Source organism: Squalius cephalus (assembly GCF_949319135.1).
Source record: "Squalius cephalus genome assembly, chromosome: 1".
NCBI lineage: Eukaryota > Metazoa > Chordata > Actinopteri > Cypriniformes > Leuciscidae > Squalius > Squalius cephalus.
Window position 1 is genome coordinate 37677786 of NC_137122.1, and position 18761 is coordinate 37696546.

General features: G+C 37.6%; 3 protein-coding genes and 1 long non-coding RNA gene across 7 annotated transcripts in view; all 4 read left to right on the top strand.

Moving 5' to 3' along the window:
• Nucleotides 1-18761, top strand: part of ighd (immunoglobulin heavy constant delta) — a 790210-nt gene that overhangs the window by 437039 nt on the left and 334410 nt on the right. The window lies entirely within an intron of this gene.
• LOC307154331 (uncharacterized protein) overlaps nucleotides 1-18761 on the top strand; it is a 780250-nt gene that overhangs the window by 349784 nt on the left and 411705 nt on the right. The gene's annotated exons all lie outside the window — the stretch shown is intronic.
• Nucleotides 1-18761, top strand: part of LOC307154345 (uncharacterized protein) — a 430222-nt gene that overhangs the window by 184943 nt on the left and 226518 nt on the right. The gene's annotated exons all lie outside the window — the stretch shown is intronic.
• On the top strand, nucleotides 3529-6293 carry LOC307169258. Its single transcript, XR_013823075.1, has 4 exons — nucleotides 3529-3668; nucleotides 4924-5675; nucleotides 5792-6009; nucleotides 6129-6293. It is a non-coding gene; the product is annotated as an uncharacterized lncRNA (long non-coding RNA).

The window sequence follows — 18761 nt, forward strand, 5'->3', positions numbered from 1 at the left end:
ACCCAGAATCTGATCCGGATGGAGAAGCAACAACTCAGCGGTTCCAGCAGGACGTTTCCGAATGGTTAGTTTAAAATATTATGTCTGGATACGGTACTTTATTCGGATGGTTTACAGTTATTATCATGTAGCTAACGCTAACCTACTGTTGCCTTTTCATGAGAGATCTGTAACATCTGTAATTTATCTTATTACAATTACATCATCAAGCTCTGCGATCTTGAAATGCGGATATCGCGCGCGCCGTATAACCAACAGGAAAACGGTTATCCAAATAACAAAGAAGTGTACAACACTCGCGTTACAGTGTGTGTATTCACACCAGAGGCGGACAGAGTACACAGCTTCATTACTTGAGTAAAAGTACAGATACCCCTTGCTAAATTTTACTCAAGTACAAGTAAAAGTATTACAGTCAGATGTCTACTTAAGTAAAAGTACTGAAGTACTTGTTTTTAAAAGTACTTGAGTACCAAGAGTACAAGAGTACATTTTCTAAATATTGCATTACTAGTGCCATAGTGCTTACATTTATGTACAGAAACGTCCTACATGGAGTTATGAAAAATGTTAATGTTAATACTAGGGGTGGAACGGTACACTGAAGTCATGGTTCGGTTCATACCTCGGTTCAGACATCACAGTTCGGTACAATGGAGGGAAAAGCAAAACAAAAATGCAGAAGGCAATTTTTTTTGTATTGTGCATGTCTCAGACTGTACCACCCTAGTGTCATACAGTCTCTCCCCTGAGATAGCTGCAACAGCCTGCCCTGAAGTGTGTAAAGTAAGATGTAAACAAAATAAGACAATCAGCTATAAAACTGAAAATAGAGCATCTCTTATTTATGTGCGGAGACTGCGGACGCACGAGCGCGAGGGTGCGCGCGGCAAAAATGTCGAAACACATTTCGCTTAGCGGTGTGCAGTTCACGGCTTTTTAGCGCGCACGACTTCGAGCCGAATCTGGCCGAGCATGTAGGCTACATCTCACAGCACCGGCACCCAGTTCTTGCGTCTAAATTAGTTGCTTACATTAACAAAATTAGCCTACAATAGCAGACATCAGCCCTTTAAATAAAAATAAATGGCCATGTTTTATAAAAAGGTTCACAAAACTAAATAAAAATGTTTAGAAATTATGTAAGATAACGTTAATTTAGTTGTAGGTTATACGTTCTCATATCCATTTTTTTTCTAATGTCACAAGGAATAATCTGGTTTACTGCTTTACACGATTATTTTGTAGTGTGGTTTTGGTGTACTAAAGTGTTGTTTTACTAAAATAAACATTCACGAGTGTAGCCTACCTTACTTCTCACCGCTGATTCCTGATGGTTTAACGTTAGAGGACAATTACACCGAGTCGCACCCTGTCGTTTCAAAGAATAGGAGCCTACACCGGCGAGCGCGAAGTATAAATGCCTCGTCCATTTAGGGAGGCTCGCGCTGCGGAGGCAGGCGAAACTAAGTATAAACCATAGACAGTATAAGAAGGTATAAACAAACCTATCTTAAGGCGGGGCTACAGATAAGGTGTCCCTAAAGAACCCGCGTATCTAACAGTAGTTCCGCATTACATTAATTAATTTGCACGCGAGTTTTATTTATTTTTATACCGTGTATTCTCCGTGTAAATTCATGTACCGAACCGTGACGCCCGTACCGATTCGGTTCAATACGAATACATGTACCGTTCCACCCCTAGTTAATACCTTTGAGAATGTAAAGAAATTGAAAGTAAAATCAAGTCATTTTCATCTTTTTACCATGCTGCTTTATTTAACATTTTCACTTGCCCACAAGGCAATAGCACAATGGCAACGCTCTGACAAACCTCTGCTAGAGTTTTAATGGATTTTTTGCACCCATTTGAACCCGACTGTGTTAAACACACCGCATACTCAAGAACATCAACGCAAATGCTCAGCTTACATTAATGTGTAATATCAGAAAAGAAAATCCAGCTAACAATTGTGTGTACATGTGAGTTTCTCTTTTTTTTCCATCAATCAAATCACAGGGTTCCAGACTGCGACCAAATATGCGACCATTTTATTGAGAATGTGCGAGTTCAAATTGTATGTGGTCGCATTTGTGCGAGTGCATGGTCATGTACTACTTAGTTAAATTCACGCATGAATTTTCCTCCATTGAACTTGTTTTAGCGCCCGCCAAAGTGAATTTTTGTCCCGCCAAAGTCTTATTTGATCGGTGAGTAAAGTAGATGAACTGCTGCGCTTGTGTTGTGTCAGGGTGCATGTTTAACTGAAAGAACGAGCAGAGAGAGAGAGAGCCGGTCGCGCGCGCGCTCTTTCGGTCTCTCTCGCGCACTGTCGCTCGCTTTTTCTTTTTTCCTTTTTTTTTTTTATTTATTATTTTTTTAGAAGAAGTAACGGGTACTCACGGTTATGGATAGAAATGTAGCGGAGTAAAGAGTACAATATTTGCCTCTCAAATGTACTTGAGTAAAGTCATGAGTACTCCCCAAAAATGATACTCGAGTAAAGTACAGATCCCTCAAAATTGTACTTAAGTACTGTACTCAAGTAAATGTACTCCGTTACTGTCCGGCTCTGATTCACACACATAAACTGCATAGCTGCATAGCTAATGTGACAGCCACATTCTACGTGTAACAGTCTAGGCAACCATAAACAGTAAAGCAACACACTTATATATCATTAGTTGACTTACTTGTCCGAGGTGTGTAGCTGAGCCAAAGAGAGTGATCCAGACTTTAGTTTCAGACGTTCAGCAAGCCCAGCTCTGTATTAACCCTTCGGTGTTCATTTGTACATCCAATTATTGAGCAATTGTTATGCTTCGCTCGCTCAAAAGCCATGATATCTCTCGTGGACAAACTAAAATCGCGCGCGCGCGTTCCTACTTCCTAGCTCATTTTCTCATGGGCGGAAAATATTCTCTGGGCGGGCAAAGCAGAGACAGGGGAGGTAACATTTCCTCCTTGTAACGTCACAAGGAGGAGATTCAAGATCAGCGCGATTGAGCTTCCATTTTCTCAAAGGCAGAGAAAGATAGCAAAAGCTCGATTTACACCGATTGAAATTTCTAGAAACTTGGGGACCATACAGGCTAGGGGAACTCATATTAATGTTAAAAAAACTCAGAAAGTGAAAATTTCATGTCATGGGACCTTTAAGTCAGGCTTCAGTGAACACTAGCCAATTATTTTATATCAAAACAAATAGTTTATAAAATATATATCAGCATTTTATACTTTTGGACTGATGGTTAAAGTCTTTTTCTGCACAGTTTTCCCAGTTATATTACACACCTCTTTTCTCAGTGCAGCTTTGGTCCTCTGGATTTATTCCAATAAAGTATCTGAAAAATAAGACAAAATGCAGACATGTCTAATATGACATACTTACCAAGAAGGATCAAAAAAGGAGACACAGGCAAGCATTTTCTCAAGGTCAGCAGGTGTGGCCAACCCGGTATCACGCTAAAGCGTGTAATAGACACGCTGGTCCACTAGCGGATGCGTGTCAAAGTTGTCACGCTTTGCCTCCTCTAGGCGTGAAAATGACACGCATGAATGAAGGTTGAGTATCAGTAGGGGGCGATGATTTCCTCAATGCCAACAACTCCCCACGGAGCAAAGAGAGAAGCGATATATTGCATTCTCCAAAATTCCCGCGTCAGGTCGGTCAAAGCCATACATTTTTATTATGGTTCTGTAATTTAAAAAATCCTAACGTTGCTGTAGCCTAACGTTATATTTGTGTGTGTGTGTGTGTGTGTACTGTGGGGCTTTTTAATCTATGGTGCTGTTAACGTTACCGTGGTCAATAACGTTAATGGAAATTGATATTAATTGGCTAACGTTAATTAATTAATCACAGAAAGCTGCAATGACTGCATATTATGTTATATTAACATTATAAAAAGTTGTTATGGTCGATGGGAAGTAACTTGATGATGATGATGATAATATGCGCGAATTTCGATCCTGAAATATCGATAGGCCTAAACGTGATGTTGTATCTATTCTAATCTAAAGGATCTATCCACACATAAAAAATATCGATCCTAAAGTGTTTTTTTTTTAAACAGTAATTTGATTTATTTAGCACGAATTTATTTTATTTAGAAAGTATGCATTAAATTGATTAAACGTGACAGTAAAGGCTTTTACATTGTTACACAAATATATATATTTCATGTAAATGCTGTCCTAATAATTATGATGCTGAAAATTCAGCTTTGATCACAGGAATAACTTACATTTTAACATATTCAAATGAAAAACAGATTGCCTGTTTTAAATTGCAATAATATTTCACAATATTTGTTTTTACAAAGATTTACTGTATTTTTTATCAAATAAATGCAGCCTTGGTAAGCAGATTAGACTTCTTTCAACATTAAACATCTTACCGACCCCAAACTTTTGAAAAGTAGCATGTAACATGTAACATTTTCTATAATTATGCTAGTTTGTGCAGTTAAATTTATTTGGTTTGATCGTTAAAGTTCAAATGGATTGTGTTATGTTCTGTAATTGTTGTTAATAAATCTGTCAGAAGAAAATGTGCAAAAGTTTACCTATTGGGGTACAACAGTGGCAGTCTTTAAAACAATTAACAATGGTTTTACTACGGTAACCATACACACATGACTAATTACAGGTGCATCAAGAGCACAAATCACAAATTATTTTAGAGGTCGTGAAAATGTATTCATATTTAGCATATTAATGATGCATTCACCATCTCATATATCACGACACACTGCTTCTGTTCATGAATGCAGTTTACATGCTAAATATGCATTGTGCAATAACAGAATCACAGTTATCTTCTTTATTTTGTTACAGTTCTGCGTCTATAATATGACAAATCCATGAAGCCTTGCTGCAAGAGAATTAACTATGTTTTTGTTCCCCTTTGTCCAACAGCTCCTGTTTTTACCCACCATCCTTCCCTGTTACCGCCACCTGTATCTCGTCATCATAAGAAAAACAACGGCTCTTTTAAGAGCCACTCCTATACTCCTCTTACTACCTCTCTCTCACACACACTCTCTCTATTTCTATTTCTAATTCACTCACTCACTCACTCACTCACTCTCTCTCTCTCTCTCTCTCTCTCTCTCTCTCTCTCTCTCTCTCTCTCTCTCTCTCTCTCTCTCTCAATTTCTTTCTTCTAAAGCTTCACTGTCTTCAAGTAAGTATTGTTACTCTATTCTTTATTTTTCTTTCACAGTACTCTCTCTCTCACTGTCCAAAACATTTTTAAAAATGTAGTTTTTAATTTGCAAAAGTTTTACCTATTGGGGTACAACAACACTGGCAGCCCTTTAAAAAAATTAACAATGGTTTTACTACGGTAACCATACACACGACTAATTACAGGTGCAGTGAGTGCTCAAATTACAAATTATTTTAGAGGTCATGAAAATGTATTCACCTCATATATCAACCCAAAGTGCATGCTTTTAAAAGTAAAAAGTATTGGTATCAGCGTTATTGAACCCTTTATTTACTTGGTATCGGATCAATACCAAATTTTGCAGTATCCAGTGTACTTTCTGTTCTGTGGTGTGCAATCTCACTATCTCTTTCTCATATTTTATGCAGTCCTATAACAAGCTGTCGTTAATAACATTGTCACATTGTCTTCCTCTCTTCCAGAAGCCTGGTGTCTTCAAGTAGGTATTGCTTTTTTTATTATTTAAATCTCGTCCTGCTTTGTTTGTGTGAAAGAAGTTCTTTTCAAAATCTTTTTGTGTCTTTGTCACTCTCTCTCTTACTCTATCTATGATAGAAATGCCAGGCCAAGGGTCAACAAGGAGAAATTGTATGGTTTGCCATACAGAAATGAATGTGGCCTGCAAAACTTGCAACACATGCAAGGAAGAACAGCCACATAAGCTGAGGCTAAAAAAAAAACTAAAAAAGTTTGATCAGAAGAGGGAGAGCTGGGTGGATATGCAGAAAAAAAATCGGACCACCTCTCATATCCAGGATGAAGCTGTGTTGTTGGTATGCGATTGCTTTCATTGTTTTTATGCAGGTTACGCAGGTTATTTTCCAAATGTTGCTATATATATATTTTCAAATAATACATGTTACTTTGTATGTATGTGTCCTTGTATTTTTAGCTTGAAAAATTGCAGGCACTGGGTTTAAGGGGGGTTTTACTTTTGTCTAAGCCTGGAAAAAAGCCGAATGCTTGGGTGTCTGAGGTTTTGGCACCCCGCTGTCAGCTGAATGTGACATCACATACATGCCTCGAAAGAATTAAGGGCCTGTTATGATATTGTTATTCAAGGTAAGAATATTCTGTTATTTTATTTTTTTAAATGTCCTGTATTTGATGCTGTCACAGGTGAGGCTGTGGTTGCCTTCTCTTGACTAATAGATCATTCAGATTATCATTGATGGCTTTCGCTTACAATTAAAACTGGTTCTAGCAGAGTAACTTCACGATAGCCTATATTTTATTATTTGTTTGTTTATAAAGAACTATGACATTGAATTGAAGACAAGGTAATTAGCCATGCTATAATTTTAATTACAAAATTCCAGTAGAAAAAAATGGCACAATTGGTCAAACACCAGACTAACTCAAACATCCATCACATGTCTTAAGAACATTCACCTATTAAATCAATACTGCTTGATTGAAGTAGTTTGGTAGAACAGCACTTGTTAGGTCTATACACATCTCTTTTTGCTACTACGGCTGCAACCAACGATTATTTCTACTGTCGTTTTTTTTCCCTTAAATTAATCGATTAGATGTTTGTTCTATAAAATGACGTAAATTTGTGAAAAAGGTTGATCAATGTTTAATAATTCTGTACTTCTACAATGTAGGCTGGACCCCACAAGTAGTGATGGCCAGATCGAGGCCTCGTGAAGCAATGAAACAGTTGAACCAAATGTGCCATATTGTTTCGAGGCTTCGAATCAATCCGACACCCGTCTCAACGGTGACACCTAGTGGTCACTTGCAGGTGTTGATCTGAAACAACCTTGACGAGCTATTTAAAAAAATGTGTTGTTTTTTTATTATTATAATTTTCTAATATGTGAAGCTTGTAACCTATAGGCTCCTCACTGTGCATAATGTTATTTTGGTCCTGCAAAATGAATATTAATAAAAGAAATCAAGCCACAATGTCTCACTTTTTTAGAGATTTTTATTAAAAAATATTAATTTCTCTGCTGTGGAAGGACTTAGACTACTTTTTTTACAGATAATTTCTCCAGCCTTTGAAAAAATCCTCTCACAAGGGACACTTGTTGCTGGCATGCAAATATATATATATATATATATATATATATATATATATATATATATATATATTAATATATTGTTTTTGGTGATTTTCCTTTTATTGTGACAGGACAGAGAGATGACAAAAAACGAGGCGGGAAAGGTCCACGAGCCGGGACTCGAACTCGGGACGCCCGAGCGCAAAGGTGCTACGTGTCGGCGCACTGACCACGAGGCCATTGGCGCCGACTGCAAAAATATTTTTTAGCTAGGACATACAAATGAGGAAAGATTACTGCTATCTCTTTCCAGTTTCATTTAAATTCCAGTTAAATTTAAATGTAAGCCTAAATAGCCTATAGGCTAACTAATCAAATCGCACTATGTCACGACTATATCACCAAAAATCCGCTATCTCAAAATCAAACTCCTCTCACAAAAACCCACGAGGTCAATATGCGTTGATTTCACTTTTATACAGATGTGCGACTGTGTGGTCTGTTCCCGACCGTGTCAATCAAACGTTGATTCGGCGGACCACACCTGATGAAACACTTAGTGAAACACTTCGAGGCTTCGTTTGGCCATAGTCACGTGACATGGGTGTTTTGAATCACGCTTCGGATCAGTGTTTCGAAACATCTGCGCTTAGGGATCTCGCAAAGCTTCGGAACGACTGTTTCGCGTCAGCCATCCTTACCCACAAGTTGCTGCAGGACAACTTAATGAACCTTCATCAGCAGCCCCAGTTGAACCCCCAGCAGGACCACCAATGGTCACACCAGATCAACAGGAAACAGTGACCCTGCTTAATCCCCCAACAGCTCTAATGGGACCCCCAGCAGACATTATTGAACCACCGAAGTCCCCAATTGGACAGTCAGTGTCCCTTTTAGCACCCTCAGTACAACCACAGCAGCTATCCCAGAACCTGGGGAAAAGTGTCACGGATGCACACGGGAAGCAGGAAAATCCAAGTGCAGTAATTTATTAAGAGGGCAATCCAACATCGTTGTAATCCATGCAGAGGTCAAAAATCCAGAGACGCAATCCAAACAAGAACGGGTATAAACTGTCTGTTTGGTGTTTGGTGTGGTGTGTGGTGTGTGGTGTGTGGTGACACAAACTAACGACTCCGTACACATACAGAAACAGGCAGAGAATAAATACACACAGATCTAACAGGACTAACAATGAACAGCTGGGACAATGATTACGGGCAACAGCTGAGTGTAATGAACAGTGATAAGTGACAGACAGAATGCTGGGAATTGTAGTCAATGTGAAGGACACCGTGAAAACGAGACACAAACCAGACACTGTGACAAAAAGACCCCGCTCCCCAGAAGAACCTTCAGCAGCCTCCCCAGTTTCTCTTGAAAAAGGTAAGCAAATTTGAAATTGTACTGAAAATAAGTTGTAAGCCCCACAAAACCATTCTCTTACTTTGTGTAATGTGAAACTAAACAAATCCAGAAACATTTATTATTATTATAATCCTAAAAAAAAATTACACAACTGTTTTCAACATTGATAATAATAATAAATTACACAGTGTGTCTGTGAGCAAGGCAGTGAAGGCACTTTACTCCAGGGGCTCCAGAGGGATTGTCCCTGTAAGTGCACTGTAAGTTGCTTTGGATAAATCGGGAAAAAAAAAAAAAAATATATATATGAATGTTTATTGAGCATCAAATCATCATATTAGAATGATTTCTAAAGGATCATGTGACACTGAAGACTGGAGTAATGATGCTGAAAATGCAGCTTTGATCACAGGAATAAATTTCGTTTAAAAATGTAATCAAATAGAGAACAGTTCTTTTAAATTGTAAAAATATTTCACAATATTGCTGTATTTGCTGTATTTTGAATCAAATAAATCCTTGGAGCCTTGGAGACCGGAAGTCTTCTTTTAAAACATTAAAAAATCTAACCGTTCTAATGATTTTGGCCACCACTGTACAGTATATACATTTTAAAACGATTATATGATTAGAACCTCTCATCAAATTCCATGAACTGCTGCTGTTGTCATTTAGCCTTACGTCGTCATACTCAGATTCTAGTCAGAATGTGAGTCTGATACTGCTCCATTGAGCTTTGATTATGGGGCGTGTTTTAACAGAACCAGGAAAGAAAATGCCTCTGCACTCAATTGGATAGGCCTACAACCAATCAGAGCAACGGAGTAAGTTTTCATTCATGTTTCCGATCGACAAACGCCTTGATCACGGTTCTCTTTTCCTCTTTTAAAATTAATGCGCTGTCGATATCTTCTATAACAGACGCGATGGCGGAATTTACACATGATGTTTCATAAACAAAATTCGGCAGGAGCACGTTCACATAATCAATCCAATCAACTTGTCATCAAACACAATGTCTACACTATCAGCATGAGAGGAAGCATATTATTCACTCTGTCAACTCACCTAACATTCCTTGACAGTTTTCAGCATCCCTCCACTCACTCTCAGCTTGTCCTTCCACAGCCAGGAATACGGGGGGAGTACTCTGGGTTCGGGCCGAATACCGATCCCGGAGCCTCTCCTCGGACAGCACGCCAAATATGGATTTATTCTATCTGACTTATTTGTAAGTGTGAACTCGTGAAATCTCAGTTCTCCAGCGGCAGTCATTTGTATTCAACCCAAGCGCTCGTTGATACCGTTGCTCATCTGTCCATCATCGTATAAAGCCCGCCCCTGACAATTTGATTGGTCCGAACAATTTTTGTTTGGGCATAATAGCTCCTCAACGGATCGAGTCCAGACCGAACTTCCCGACCTAAAAATTTTGTGGGCGGGGCTAAGTTCGGCTGGCATCCAGGCTAGTTGTCATTACTTCATTACTTCAATAATGCCTGTGTTTGCCCATATTTAGGACATTGTTTGGGTGTTTTGGTGTCTTCCTATTCATGGTCCACAATATATTGAATCACTATCGTTATTGCAATATCTCCTTGTGCAATATCATAGGAAAATGTTGCAGAAAGTATGCAATATTTTGTTTATTTTGTGGAGAGAGGCGTCCATTGATTCGATTTAGAGCCCAATTGGTCCACACAGGTCCACTACACAAACATATCCTATAGAACACCACATGATGAGTGTGGCTCTGGGAGACAATGAAAAAATGGAGATCGGAGGCGAAAAATATCAGAAATGGGGCCAATCAACTTTTGTGTTTTTACATATGTTGAAGAATGTCTAAATTAATATCGTTATCACAATATTCATGATCAATATTCCAATATCACATTTTGTCAATTTCGTGCAACCCTAATTCCCATAGACACTTTGATGGAAATTGATTTGCAAGATCAACTTGTCTATTCAAGGTTATAAAGTTGTGGAATGATAGGCTATTTTCAGCTGTGATTACTTCACTGTGATGACATTATTCCAAACTGATTGTTCAAGTCCTTCAGCGACTTTAGCCTGCTAATGGCAGAACCTGGTTATCCTTAAAGGAATAATTCACCCATAATGCATAATTTATGTATCAAGTGCTCACTGTGTGCTGCCTTCAATTCCTGAAACAAAGTTTTAGTTGTTCATGGAAAGACATTTTGACAAATAAAGCCCAGTCTTCATTATAAACTGTGCTTAAATATTTTTTTTACATATTTTAAATGTTTCCCTGTGTTTAACAGATGAAGTTGTGGAAGGAGGCTGCCCTGCTCCCACTACTGTGCGGCCAAATAAAAGGAAAGGTGTGTTGATGTACTGCTTGTCCAGCTTTCTGAATAGGAGTGTGGACTGAATGCCACAAAATTTATGAGTATGAGCTGCAGTATCTAGCTACAGTCTTATTGCAATTATCTGGCAACATAATAGCATACATAGTCAGAAAGTAAAATACATGTTAATATTTGGATTTTAAAACCATTCATGTACATAATAAACATCTAGATATTTGTACTCAGATCTCTAATATGTTCTGAAAAACCTACAATAAAGTCTGGAATTTTGAAATGTGTAGGAAACCTGGTTGTATTATTCAAAATGGGTCTGTCTAAAGAGCACTTTTTAAAGCACTTTCTAAAGGTCTCTCTCTCACTTTAGAAAAATATTTTGACAAATAAAGCCCAGTCTTCATTATAAACTGGTTGACATGGATGCAACATTTTGCACATTTAAAAAAAAAAAAAAATTTTTTTTTTTACATATTTTAAATGTTTCTCTGTATTTAACAGATGAAGGTGTGGAAGGAGGCTGCCCTGCTCCCGCTACTGTGCGGCCAAATAAAAGGAAAGGTGTGTTGATGTACTGTGTGTAAATCCATACATTGGGATTGATATTAATTGTTGTGAGTCTTCATGAAGGCTGTATTTGCATTTGTAAGTGGCTGTGGCCTATTAGGTTTGGCCAGAGCCATAGAGAGAAAGAGTTGCGACACTCCCATAGACCTCCGTTGTAAAAAATGGCGGCGCTTTTAACCGCCTACTTCCGGGATTTGAAGATCGGAATAGTTCCAAACACTGTCATTTGGGCGTTGGACAACATTCACTTACATTGCTGCGCGTCGAGTTGTTCCAGAGTTAAGTTGCTGAAATATCGACCTCTTTTGAATTGTCAACTGTCTATATTGTATCAGAGGCCCTTTGCGATGCTTATACTGGTCTTCATTTGTACATGCACAGCGTAATTATTTATATTTTATGTTGATTGTTTCAACCAATTTTCAAGCACTGCCTGCTAGCTAGTGCGACTTCGTCAGCTGTGACAGTAAGAGTTCGGTAATGAATCGCTACCACCTTTATAGCAACTTTTATTTAATTACATTTTTTGGGATATTCTAACTTTTCATTATGTTTTATTGTCTTGAGTGAAGCGGCTTGTGAGAACAATGCTGGACCTCTAGGATTGTTATGGCCATCACCAGTCCTGTCTGTTTCATGGATCACCTGCCCCTGGTTTTTGTTTTTCTTGTTCACACACACTCACACAAGCACACATTTTTGTTGTCTGTCATTGTTTAATAAAAAATATTTAAGCGAACTCTGAACGGACCGCCACGGCAGACCTCTTTGCGTGATCACGAAGGTAGGCTAATGGCTGAATCAAAATTTATAAGCAAAATCACGGGAATCATTAGCCTAATACAGCCCAGTTGTGCTAAAATAAATATCATGAGACGTCCATCATCAGATGAATGATATGGAAAAGTTAAGTTAGAGCCGCTAAAGCCAGTGCTACTACCCATGCGAACATGAACACTAAGCTTTTCCCTCCAAAAATATAGCCTAAAACTTATCTCCAAATGCAAAACTGATGTTAACAAAATGCAATAATGCAATAACAGCTGAAAAAGTACTTGGGTGTGTGTTTTATTTTATATTTACTGTTCAATAATGCAATCGCTGCTGTCTGTCCCATAGAAGAACATGACAGCCAGCGTGTGTTTTGGAACTATTGGGGCTTACATGAACCACGTGACAGCCATAGCGGCGACATCAAAGAGTGTCGCAACTCTTTCTCTCTATGGCTCTGGGTTTGGCCAATGTCCAAATGCATATGTTCATTTGTTTATTTAACAGTAGGGCTTGAACAACTAATCAAAATCTTATCGAAATCGCAATATGGCCTACTGCAATTTTCAAATCACAGGAGGTGCAATATTTGTTAAAGGCAAAATTTGTGTTAAAATACCGTTTTGAATTAAATATTGTGCTGCTGCAGAGATGTCCTGGCCTACACATCATATTCTACAGCTCTTTATTAGATTCAAATCCTTGCAAAAATCACACCATAATCATTTAAATTTGTTGTTATTACCTTGTTTGACAGTGGAAGTTGTGGAAGGAGGCTGCCCTGCTCCCACTACTGTGCGGCCAAATAAAAGGAAAGGTGTGTTGATGTACTGCTTGTCCAGCTTTCTGAATAGGAGTGTGGACTGAATGCCACAAAATGTATGAGTATGAGCTGCAGTATCTAGCTACAGTCTTATTGCAATTATCTGGCAACATAATAGCATACATAGTCAGAAAGTAAAACATTTTTTGGTTTTGGTTTTGGTTTTCACAGTCAGAAGCATGTTAGTCTGCTATGAGAAAGTGATTAACGATTCCCAGTCAGCACAATAGAGATTAATTTGAATTCATGGATTTAACTTGTATTTGTATTTGTTTGCCTATATATTTATCACAACTGCCCAACCCTAAAGTTTGTGTTGATTACAGTAAATTACCAGTGTTCAATACAACTTCTGTTCCATAATAACTACAATATGAAAGCTGTAACTAAGTACAACCCATGATAGCTTAATAACCACTTATCATTATATAATGGCTTTTTGTAGTGTTAAGCTTTGTGAATGTAATATTTTTTTTCCTTTCAGAATGCCCACATACAGTGACAGGGAGCCAGGATTATTACCCTGTGAAGAGGGTTGCCAAATACAGAGTTATCAAGGTTAAATACCACTAAAACGCTATACAGGTTACATCATGTTCTTTTATTGCTGTAATGGTCTTGAAAAAGTATTGGTGATTGGTATAACTGCTAAACATAGCAAATATTTGAAACTGAAAAAGTCTCACTATTTTTAGGGCCAAAAATGGAAGCAAGTGGAGTGGGAGCCGTGCAAACTCTGGTATGTACGACTTCTCATGGGTAACACATAGCCAATTAATTTTAACATGCACAAACTATTGACATATGTTAGGTAACCCCACTAAAACACAGCTATTGGAAAACGGCTACAGGGGTCTTAATGTGTGTCTTTGTGTCTACAGTTCATCTGCAGAACCAAAACATCTAATTGCATATTTCCTTATTGTGTTACAGTGGAAAGAAGTGGCCATTGGAGTGGGTGGCGGATATGGACACTTGTTAGTGCTCCCATCAGGTGCCCAAGAAGGTGCTGGAGCACTGTTAGGTTGTTTTTTTTTTTTTTTTTTTTTTTTGTAATAGTTTGTCTTTCTTTCTTTCTTTCTTTCTTTCTTTCTTTCTTTCTTTCTTTCTTTCTTTCTTTCTGTTGTGAATATAAACGCTTCTTGCTACTGGACCCTTTCATTGCCTCTTTCAGGTGTATTTCATTTTGCACTTTGTATTGGGTATTAATACTTTCATGTTTTGCACTCCAATTATTTTCAGTTTTAAGTGGCTTTAGTTATGATTTGTCGTTGTTTACTGTGCTTTCATCAATAAAACATTGAGGAATTAATTGGTTCTTTATTTTCAGATACACTATTTATTGAATTGTACACTTCATTATATGAGCATCCAAGACAACAAAATATATATGGGAATTTATTCAGAGAATAGTTTTATAAAAAAAATAAAAATAAAAAAAAATAAACATTCGTAGCTTTTGGTCCTTAACTTTTCTCTATATAGAAACCATACTGTCTCTCCTATGAATAATACATGATGTCCTGTCAGTGTTGGGCTATTGAAACATATCAATCATCCACACTAATTAATTGATCACATATTTTGCCTACACATTTCATCTGTCAAACAATGGAAATGCCTTTGCATACAGCACCATGATTCTAAATGGCAACCTGTTATACAACTATACAAAGCTTTTTTACATAAAGATTGACAAATTTGGGAAATAACAAAAAAATGTTTTAAATATATGTAAAACTACATTACATAATGTGTTGATTAATCGTACCATAATTAAAAATACTGTGAACTGTTGTCCTACCAAACACATTGTGAAGTTTTGTTCAATAAAAATGGTTTTAAAAGTGTGCCGGTGACCTCATAAAGCATTGTACATACATATGTGTTGTGTCATTATGACATACAGTTTGCGACTTTACTTTGTCCTGGATGGAGCTGTCCCTGGATTCCCCTTCCTCTTCAGATGGCACTGTTATTACCAGCAGTGTATAGATTACTTTTACTAAGATTACTGCAAACAGATGTCTTTCATTAACAAGGTAATGTACAGGAATATATTTATAATCTTAGCAATTACATTACAATTACTATTGTAATCAAATTATCTTTACTTCAGTTACTTGAGCACTGGACTTTTGAAAGATATCATGAGAGCTGAGGTGTCTTTTGGTCAAGGACCAGGTTTAAAATTTATTTATTTATTTTTTGTAAAACTGACCCTGAATCAGATCTCATGATTTGGTATCTTGCTCTGCTTGTGGTATAGGCTGGAGTGAGATTTCAAAGTAACACAAAAGTAATTAGTAAATCTAATTACTGTATTGCTCTTGGAGATATGGGAAGTGTAATATAATGACATATGTACGGTAAATTAGATGACGATTGTCTATGTAGCCACTTAGCCATATGACCACAGCATAAAAACACTTAATTATGAACTATAAAAGTATGGAATGGGAGGATGGACACTGGATATTGTAAGAAATTATGTTCTTTTCCCAAAAACTTCCACTCCAATATATATATGTATATCAAAATGTTCCTTCACTTAAAAGAGTTTAATTATCATATAGAGAAAATTACATTCAATCTCAGTAATAAGTCAATAATAGTATCACAGAGGGCAACCAACAACCATCTTGATTAAAGGGACTTCAAACAATCTTATCACTTTAACCTTTGACTGTTCTTATTTGAAAGAATAACATAGAACCTTCTGTGGGACACTAGGGATCATGGGGTGTCTCAATTTCATTAACATACAGACCACAGCTGTTGCAAGAAGAGCAACTTCATTTACATTAAGACCAGGATAAAAGGTTTAGGCTTGGGTATGTTCGGGGTTCATTCTGACGCCGGTGAAGTGAACCCAAGGTGCTTTGTGTACCTTGCCACTGCTATGCTGTAATAAACTTCATTTTTGAGATCTTCGACGGCCACATCATTTTTTCTTACAATATCTATAATGGTTTTTAATGTAACTCACCTCTGTTTTTTAATTCATATTGAATCAGATCACTCTGAAACACTTTTTTATCAGGTTAGGGTTTGTGAAAAAGAAACGTTCCAAGAGGCCCACAGTGACATCTGTGATTCAAATAAGTCAAAATAAACATTTCATTAATGAATTTGCCTACTGTGTCCAACAAATATATTTTAATTAACATTTATACATTAGACCACTTCATGTGTCTTTGAAATGCATGCATGACACAAGGGCTGAGTGGGCAGAGTGAAATTTTTTATTTTGTCATATGATTAAACCAAACACATCACTGGAAAGGTCTTGATCAGCCGAGTAACAGCATTGCAATCTGAAGGCTGTAGCTGGCTCCTGCTTTGAAATATTGACCTCTGAACTTTGCCATTGATGCATGTTGTGAGTCTTATAATTCAGCAACTGAATGGGCTACAATGATGAAACCAACTGTTATATAAAGCTCTTGAACTCTTCCATCATGAGGGCTACCGTTTGGTGCGATCACCAATAGGGGACATCACCAAAAATTGTAAAAATTGAATCTCACCTAGTTATATTTATAATTTAAAATTTTGACCAAACTACTGTGTTTCACATCAACCCATACCCATGAGTGCACTCTCAGTTTTATACTCCAGACATCCATTTACATGTTTTAGTAATTTACAAAAACAGAACTACAATTCCCTGTTGCAGCAGATTACAACGTGATAGACCACCCATTAAATATGTAGTTCTTCTGGTTGGCAAACTAGGGTTGTAAGTAGGGTTTCAAAAAGAACTATAGTATAAAGTAAATTCCTAACAGACATGCTACTGCAAAAGCATAATACGTGTTGTATTAATTCAGACAAAAAAACATCTTCTTAAGGTTATTATTATTGGCTAAAATTGCTTGTTTGGGAGATTCATACTAGTTGCTAAGGTAACCGTGATTGCGCAGGCGCGTAGCCTGACCACAGAAACGGAAGTAAAAAAAAAAGTGTTAGGGAAAGAATGAACTGATATTGCCAACAACAAATAATTTAAAAATATGTCTTCCTTTATTAAAATTTGTGTTTTCATGTTGAAATCCAGGCACTAGATGCTAGGGGCGTTTTCGTTGACATTTTGGAGAGGCAGGGTAGTAGGCTACACTCTGGACTGGTCGCCAGTCCATCACACAACCACTCACACTCCCATTCACACCTAGCTGCTAGAGCAATTTTAGAGTCTCCAATGAACCTATTCTATTCGTTTTCTTTAGGTTAAATATTTTAAACTTATGTTTTTATCAAGCGGCAACCTCCCCGTCTCTCTCTTGAAACCAACACGGAAGTGAGTTAAACTGCAATTCGTTGACTGGCCGCTTGAGGCTGTTGTCAGAAGTGAGTCAAATCTGTATCTCCTCCATGTTAAAATGCCAAATTTTACAGCAGAAAAAAACGTGTTTAAAGCCTGGTGTTGGTCTATACAGCTCATTTTGCCCTTCATAACTGTGAGGGGGGTGAATTATTTTATAACTCGTCCGTTTAGTTGATTAATATTTAAATTTAAGGGTGTGGCCAGTGGCCACTTGAGTGACAGATGGATTGCCGCTGTCAGTGCTAGCCGTTTGTCTGCTGTTACTAGCCGTCACTTCACCTCAGCAATGTTAGCTGCTGAACTTGCCATCTCTGCAGTGTTTGTGCTTTTTTTCGGGATTATTATTTCATACAATTTAATACTTGGGTAACGTTACAAAGCCCACGTCTTTGGATTCCGTCGTTATCGTTCGAGAGAAAAACCAGAGCTGTATTTCAGTTGTTTTCCTTTGTGAACATGCACTAATGGATGTCTGGCAATTTCGTTGCTTTTTGGGGTTTTCAAATTTAAAACGTCAATAAATGCTCGTTCGTTCTGCTCTCACGGAACAGATGGATTATAATATGCTTATGTAAGTTACCGTCAGATGAAATCATGCAGGCGTCGGCGCTTTTCCGTCCGTGCAATAAATGCACATGAATGAGCGCGGATTTTCTTGCACATTTACTTGCACTTCAAAGGCAATATATCTATGGTTTAACGGTTAAACCATAACCCATTTGAGAGACGGCCAACATCAGAATTTAAAATGGACTGAATAAGCTCTCTACGAACTTGAGCGATGCCGCGCTGACGGACCATGAAAGAGTGACTGACATGTATGCACATAAATCACCTTCATACACAAACACTCTCGAAGTAATACACAGTCTCACTTGTAGCCATGTCTTTTAACTATTATAATATTTCGAAGGGCAAAAATAGGAACGTTTAATTGGCTTTACATCATCAGCTAACTCGATCACGGTGATTTCAGATAGCCATAGCCAAGCTCCTCAGTCAGCTCCACTCACGCCCCGCCTGTTTGCCTATTTTCTGTTATCCGGGAGTGACGCAAAGCCAAGATGGCGACGGACGGCTCCGCCCACTTTAGGCTTCAAAAATGCTCTTCAGAAACCTACGGGTGACGTCACGGACACTACGTCCATATTTTTTTACAGTCTATGATTTTTATACAGAAAATAATGATAAAAAATAACACTATTTACATAGCACTTTTTTTTCCTCCCATGTAAAGAACAAAGCGATATGTGATACAAAGACCACAAGGACATTCATACATAAATATATGAGTAAAAAATGGTAGACATGAATTAAAGCAAAT